At 42.3% G+C, this 7517-nt stretch overlaps 1 long non-coding RNA gene across 1 annotated transcript; it reads right to left on the bottom strand.

Moving 5' to 3' along the window:
• Positions 1-295: 295 nt before the first annotated feature.
• On the bottom strand, positions 296-7517 carry LOC124005179. The gene is made up of 3 exons (XR_006833578.1): positions 7455-7517; positions 902-1168; positions 296-792 (listed from the first exon to the last, which is right to left on the bottom strand). It is a non-coding gene; the product is annotated as an uncharacterized LOC124005179 (long non-coding RNA).

Genomic DNA, 7517 nt, shown 5'->3' with positions numbered 1-7517 from the left:
TCATTTTGATACACTATGAGAGGTAAGCATGTTTTTTTCTGTCGTCTTCAAAAAAGTTTGATTCCTTTAAGTACAAAGTCATACACAGAGTTTTGATCATGAATAATGTTACTCATAAGTGGATGGTATTGTTAAGATGCACTTGTAATTGTACTTTTTAGGATGATATTAACATTCTGAATTCAACATGTGGTTAATAGCTAGCTATGGTATTAGCAGGCTATTCCATGTGTGAATGATGGCTAGCTCCTTGAATAATCCCAGTCCCTTGTATTGTGCATCTGTTGTAGAAAGAGGTGACGATTCGCGGGACATATGTGCCCTACAAATGTTTTTCTTTTCTTTTTGGATTCAAGATGCAGAGTGAATTCTGATGAATTAAAACTACCTGATCTCCAAAGTCCACGTCTATAGTCTCAATCAACCACACACAACGCAGAGCTACAGTGGTGCAGTACAGCACCGGTTACACCTGAACCACCTCTGCATAGTGGAACTTGACATTGTCCCACACAATGACATATGTAACCCCTTCACCTTGACAGGCCTGCTCAAGTTCATTAAGAAACACAATGAGGTGTGCAGCGTTGTAGGATCTAACGGCTTACATCCTACCACACCAACCACAAGAGATTGCTGTGCACATGGAGATGTTTCCCCAGGTACTTGGACGGTCGCCCGTTGGCCAATGCGGTTCCGCCCACGTTACTGAGTTTTGGCCAGGTTGAAGCCCGCTTCATCAACAGAAACATTATTGTGATGGCTCACAGCAGCATCAAGCACCATCACCCTCTAAAATATAGATTTTGGTTAGTTATTTTTGACCGTATAGTTACAATATGATATTTTGAAGTAGCATGTGCATCAAATGGTAACAGTAATACAGTATATAGTGCTGTACCTGAACACACTCTGCCCAGAGTTGTTTCACCCGGTTGATGTTTCTCTCAAAAGGCACCAGGTAAATGTGTTTCATAGATACCTGGTGCCTCTTCAAAAGGCGGGTGATTGGTGGTAGGCTGATGGATGCAATATTGGCAAAGGTGTCATCATTGTCCTCAATGGCCTGCTTTTTTTCAGACAGTTGTATGTCATTCCTGGCCCTCACCATTTCCACCAGTGCTTGTCAGTCAGCACACAGCCACCATCATGGGGTCTTCAGTCAATTCTGAACACAGTATACTGTCAGTAGATCATACTGTAACACGTTTTGTACAATTACATACATTAAAATGTGTAATTTACTGTAAATGTAATCAGTGGAAATTTTAGCATATAAATCTTAGTGGGGTAAACCCCCAAAAATGTGGGATGCATGCCAAACGAGAGGTAACTCTGGTGGGAGCGCGCGTCATGAGACCAAGGCTCTCTGCCAGACCACTGACTCAAAGAGGTCTCATGAGGCCCTCCTTTATAGTGGAATCCTCGAACCAGTTTCTAAAGACGGTTGACATCTTGCGGAAGCCCTAGGAAGTGCAAACTCATCCATATCTCAATGTGTATTCGGTAGGCCAAGCTTTGAAAAACTACAAACCTCAGATGTCCCACTTCCTGGTTGGATCTTTCTCAGGTTTTCATCTGCCATATGACTTATGTTATGCTCACAGACATCATTCAAACAGTTTTAGAAACTTCAGAGTGTTTTATATCCAATACTATTAATAATATGCATATATTAGTATCTGGGACAGAGTAGGAGGCAGTTCACTCTGGGCACGCTATTCATCCAAAAGTGAAAATGCTGCCCACTATCCCAAAAAGGTTCAAACTAATTTTAACCTTTGATGCAAGAGAAAAAGAGACAAGAAAGTAGTCAAGACGACTAGCTTGATTAATACGTCTCCTCCATGTATATCTCACTAGGTCAGGGTTTTTTAGTTTCTAAATATCCACTATTTCTAATGTGTCCATAATATTTGTGATTCCCTTAAGGGCACGGTGGTTATAGTTTGTAGAGTGATGACCTTTACAGTCCATTGAGGTACTTAATACTGTGTACCATAATGTCTCCTACCATAATGATTAGAGCATTTGTTGCCTGTAAGTTCAATAAATTGGCATAAATGTTTTCGAAGAAGTGTGTATCATCCTGATTTGGACCATATAGATTGTTGTTCCTCCATTGCGTAAAGCTGTTGGTACTCGTCGATTTCCCTCAGGATCAGCTTGGTATCCAGATTGTCTCTTTACTGCAACCAATTGTTTTCCGAAAAGATAACAATGAGTCTTTCCCATGATGACGACAGGTGTCTGTAGTACAGCCAGCTAGCACTAGTGGAATCCACACAAAAAAAGGACACAAACTTGCAGTCCCAGCCGCAAAGGCTAACCGCGTTGTGGAATCCTTAGTAACAAAACTTTCGTTCGGATTAAAATCCATTTAATGAAAACGTTTTCATGTAAACAAGAGCTTGTACAGAGCTTTATTAACTGAATGATATACTGTATGTATTTTTTTATTATTATTTGCAAACTGATATTTGACAAGTATTAATGCCAAAATAACATGGAAAATGGGCAAGCCCCCCCAAATGTTTTTTAAATATATATATTTTTTTGTTGCTAAAAATGTGGGGTTCAAAACAGGTGTTGCCTTTGCCCCACCTGCCCTGAATGACAGGTCACCACTGAATGTAATGGTAAAGCAGTTTTTATATTACCTTTATTTAACTAGGCAAGTCAGTTAAGAACAAATTCTTACAATAATGGCCTACTGGGGAACTGCCTTGTTCAGGGGCTGAACATATTTTTACCTTGTCAGCTCAGCGATTTGATCCAGCAACCTTTCAGTTACATAGCCCAAAGCTCTAACCACTAGACTACCTGCTGCCTTTCAGTTACATAGCCCAAAGCTCGAACCACTAGACTACCTGCTGCCTTTCAGTTACATAGCCCAAAGCTCTAACCACTAGACTACCTGCTGCCTTTCAGTTACATAGCCCAAAGCTCTAACCACTAGACTACCTGCTGCCTTTCAGTTACATAGCCCAAAGCTCTAACCACTAGACTACCTGCTGCCTTTCAGTTACATAGCCCAAAGCTCTAACCACTAGACTACCTGCTGCCTTTCAGTTACATAGCCCAAAGCTCTAACCACTAGACTACCTGCTGCCTTTCAGTTACATAGCCCAAAGCTCTAACCACTAGACTACCTGCTGCCTTTCAGTTACATAGCCCAAAGCTCTAACCACTAGACTACCTGCTGCCTTTCAGTTACATAGCCCAAAGCTCTAACCACTAGACTACCTGCTGCCCCGCAATAGCTTTCTTCCCGAAATGTCCTCATGTACGAATTGACAGTAAATCTTTTCAGATTGGGGTGAACTAATCTGGCAGCCTCTGCCATGGTAAGGCCTCTGTTTACCACACGGTCAACGATGATGGCCCGGACTATCACACCAACTTCAGAGATAGCTGTGCACATGGAGATGTTTCCCCCACGTTGTCCAGGCACTTGGACGGTCGCCTGTTGGCCTATGAGTTTCCGCCCACGTTACCAAGTTTTGGGAGCTACCCAGTTCACCGAATTAGAAGCAATATGGGATTCCTTTTTGTTCTTATGATCTGTCTGGACATTCCAAACTGTCTCAGGTTAAAATATGCTGCCCTGCAGTTGGGATGAAGTCAGTGTCATGCTGACCGTACAGAACTGTCTCCAGAGCACTGTCTAGACTAGAGCATGACTGACCTCTAGTGGGCAAAATGAAAAACATGTGCTTGTCCTGTCTGATTATCACATACATTGTTATCATATACATTTCCATGTCAAGTCATGGAATACTTTAAACCACTTAGATACTTTGTGACCAGTTGAGTGACATGGCCAATCATTAAAATATATATTAAATATAAAAAAATATAGGAAACCACAATTCTGAATTCTAGCAGTAACTGTAGAAAGTGCAGCCTATTTGAAAGCTATAGCTTTCAGAGATTCTACATTGATATGTAGACTAACTATGGTTCTATTGAAATTAATGAATTGTTCTGTAAATATTGAAATGAATTTCAATGCAAAACTGCTGCCCTGATTGTGCTCTGTATGTCGGGCTGCAATGTTTTATATATACACTAGATGACTTATAGGGGGTGCTGTGTTGATGCCACCATGGTGCTTCCATCTTGGCTCTCCCCCACTGCTGTAAAATATATTTAGGAAGTTATAGAAATGCATGTATTAATGTCTACATTCATTTACCACATTTATTCTATTAGAGACCTTAATGCATACTTTTAAATTATATTATGTGAGCTAAACATAAAATAAATAAATATTATATATATACAGTATATATAAAAACATTTTCTTTTAAGTATAATTTTTAGAGATTGCTAATGTTACTGTCCCCACTACAACAACAAAAATACTTAAAGACATGCAATTTTGTAATTGAAACATTTAATTGAAATACTGTAGAATTCCATTCATTCCTATGGAGGACTGCTCCCACCGGCGAGTGGTCAATACGGCCAACTGGTGACTTCAAAGCATCTCAATGGCCAATAGATAGCATCAATAATCCAGGGTTTATATACATCTTCATCGGTTGTCTGACTTCATGACACATCGGAAACTGAAAATATGGTTGTGCATTCACGTGCTTTGAACAAGCTTCAGCAATGATAAACAATAAAATTACAGCTAAACAAATTATTGTGTCGAAGCACAGGGATCATACCCGATTTTCCCCACTTAAAACAACAAGTTGGTGGGCGTTCATTATATACTTAAATCGGAGACTACATTATTAAAGTGGTTTGTGGTGACGAGGTGCACGAGAAGCGTTGTACAAAACAAAGTCATCATTGATTGGATAATCTCTAACTATCAGTATAAAAGCCAATGCCACATTTTCAAACCACTGCTTTACCCGCTTGTGTTCTGGCTCTGGTTGAAGCCATCAGTTTCTGGACCAATCAGGGTCAGGGAGGTATTCAGATCCGGAGAAGAAACTGATGTCTGTGGTCGTGGCATTTGGCAGGAGGAGAGTCTGAGAAGCCCAATAGTTTGTCATTCCAGCCTGGCATTTGGGGTGTTCCTGCATGCAGGAGCGCCCCGAATTGCGGCCCGCAATTGCACCCTTGTTGGATAGCCAGGCAGGTTTAAATATATTTTTCACATTCAAACGTTCGGGTTTCCAATTTTCTGACGTCATGAACAGCTCCGCTCAAGCCTGACCTCATCTTCACGTCAAACACCGGTAGATACAAAAACACAATATCGGTCGCAGGTGGAGAGATAGGAAACACACTTGAACATTGACGTTACTAAGACAACATTGAATTGTTTTGAGACAGCAAACATTTAGTGTCATAACTGTAGTGTATTAGTGACACCTAGTGGTGCTATAATTGGCAAACCGGCGTGCTAGCTAGCTAAGAATAACGGCACTGAGCTTACCTTCTCTCCCGCTGTTTGATGGGCATTCTGACCCAGTCATTGTTGGTTTGCGATGGGCAAAATGGATCAATAGTTTCAAACTGTTCATCACTGCTTAAGGAGTCAAAGATGCAGCACGAAAACAAGCTCTTTGATTGGACTTGCGAGGTTCGGACGTGCAGGATATATTCACCACGTTAGATGACACGGGGGAAGACAAGGACTACGCATTGACAAGCTAAACGAGTACTTCATTCCACAAAAAAGACATTCCCTACGAGAGACATTTGTTTAGGAAAGCTGAACAAGTGCAGGGGGAATCGATGGACACATTTGTGAGCAGACTAAAACAGTTGGCTGCTACATGTGATTATGGAGATTTCAAAGATGATTTCCTAAGGGACGAAGTGATTGACAAGTGTCACTCAAACAGGTGTGCAAATGGCTTCTGCGGGAGAGAAACCTCACTCTCATGGCTCTACTGGATATAGCAAGAGCAATGGAGGATGTTGACCAGCAGGCGGCCAGAATGGAAAGACAATGTCAATGCAATTCAACAGGGGAAAAGTGAACAAAAACAACCCAGACAGTAATGGAACAAAATAGAGAAAAGGAAAGCAATATTTTCTTCATCCAACAAAGGCAAGCCATCTAATGATGACCGAGTGGTTAAATGCTTCAGATGTGGCCAGAAGGGCCATACTGGTCGGACATGTTCCATCACACAAGGTAAACAATGCAACAAATGTGGCAAAGACAGACATTCCTCCAAAATGTGCAGGACAAAGACAAAACTCAATGTAAATCAAGTCACAATCACACCATGCGACACAAAATGACAAACCAGACAATGACAATGATGAACATGTGTTCACACTTAACAGCAATACTGATGACGCTGAAATGCAGTTATTAGTCAATGGCCAGCCAGTTAACGTGTTAATTGACTCTGGGGCTAGCTGTAATATTGTGGGCACAGCAACATTCAGTCATTTGCAGAGCAAATGCAACGTGCAATTGAAACCAAAATCCACTAGACTTTACCCATATGGTTCAACACAACCATTAGCAGTTGAGGGCCTGTTCACTGCCAACATTACAGCAGTTGTTCTGAGTCAGTCACTGCAGACATTCTAGTCGTGAAAGATGCACAGATATCTGTACTGGGAAAGAAATCAGCAGTTGCTCCTGGCATTTTGCACATACTTTAGGGCCAAAGGCACACAAACTCAGTTCAAGGTGATGACACAGACATTCAAAGCTGCACTTCAGGAGGAATACAGGGCTGGCAAAACTGAAAGGCTTCCAGTTAGGAATTCATGTAGATGAGACTGTCACACCCGTTGCACAGCCAGTACGCAGAATACCATTCAGTGTCAGGAAGCTAGCTGAAGTGAAGACGAACGAGCTAGAGGACATGGATGTTATTGAGAAAGTAAATGGATCTACACCTTGGGTGTCCCCATTAGTTGTAGTACACAAGAAAACCGGTGACATCAGAGTATGTGTTGACATGCGTAGAGTAAATGAAGCTGTTGTGCAGGAGCAACACCCCATCCCCACCATCGACGAGATCCTGGAGGACATGTCAGGAGCAACACCCCATCCCCACCATCGACGAGATCCTGGAGGACATGTCAGGAGCAACACCCCATCCCCACCATCGACGAGATCCTGGAGGACATGTCAGGAGCAACACCCCATCCCCACCATCGACGAGATCCTGGAGGACATGTCAGGAGCAACACCCCATCCCCACCATCGACGAGATCCTGGAGGACATGTCAGGAGTACATATAAAGTTTGTTCTCCGGTGATTGTATGTTCGCCAATAGAGAGAAAGGAGGGTCGAGGCGGTTTATGTACTCGCCGACGAAGTTTGGCCAGTGTGCCCGCACGTCGGCCTCTTATACCACCTTTTTCTTTTTGAGCCTCGGGAGCCTGGTCAAAGGGGTGAGTAGTGTGTCCTGCGACTCCGACTTGTTGAAGATGCAATGTTCATCCATTTCGAGCCTGTTTCATTCGGACTGACACAATCTCAGAATTGACTTTGCAGTCAGTAACAGTAACTTACCAGGGCATTGCTCTGCACTTCCACAAGACTACCATGAATCAGAAAACAAGCCCTACATTTAGC

The sequence above is a fragment of the Oncorhynchus gorbuscha genome, linkage group LG01 (assembly GCF_021184085.1).
Source record: "Oncorhynchus gorbuscha isolate QuinsamMale2020 ecotype Even-year linkage group LG01, OgorEven_v1.0, whole genome shotgun sequence".
NCBI classification, from domain to species: domain Eukaryota; kingdom Metazoa; phylum Chordata; class Actinopteri; order Salmoniformes; family Salmonidae; genus Oncorhynchus; species Oncorhynchus gorbuscha.
Note: the sequence above shows the minus strand (reverse complement) of the source record. Positions and strands in the feature narration are given on the sequence as shown.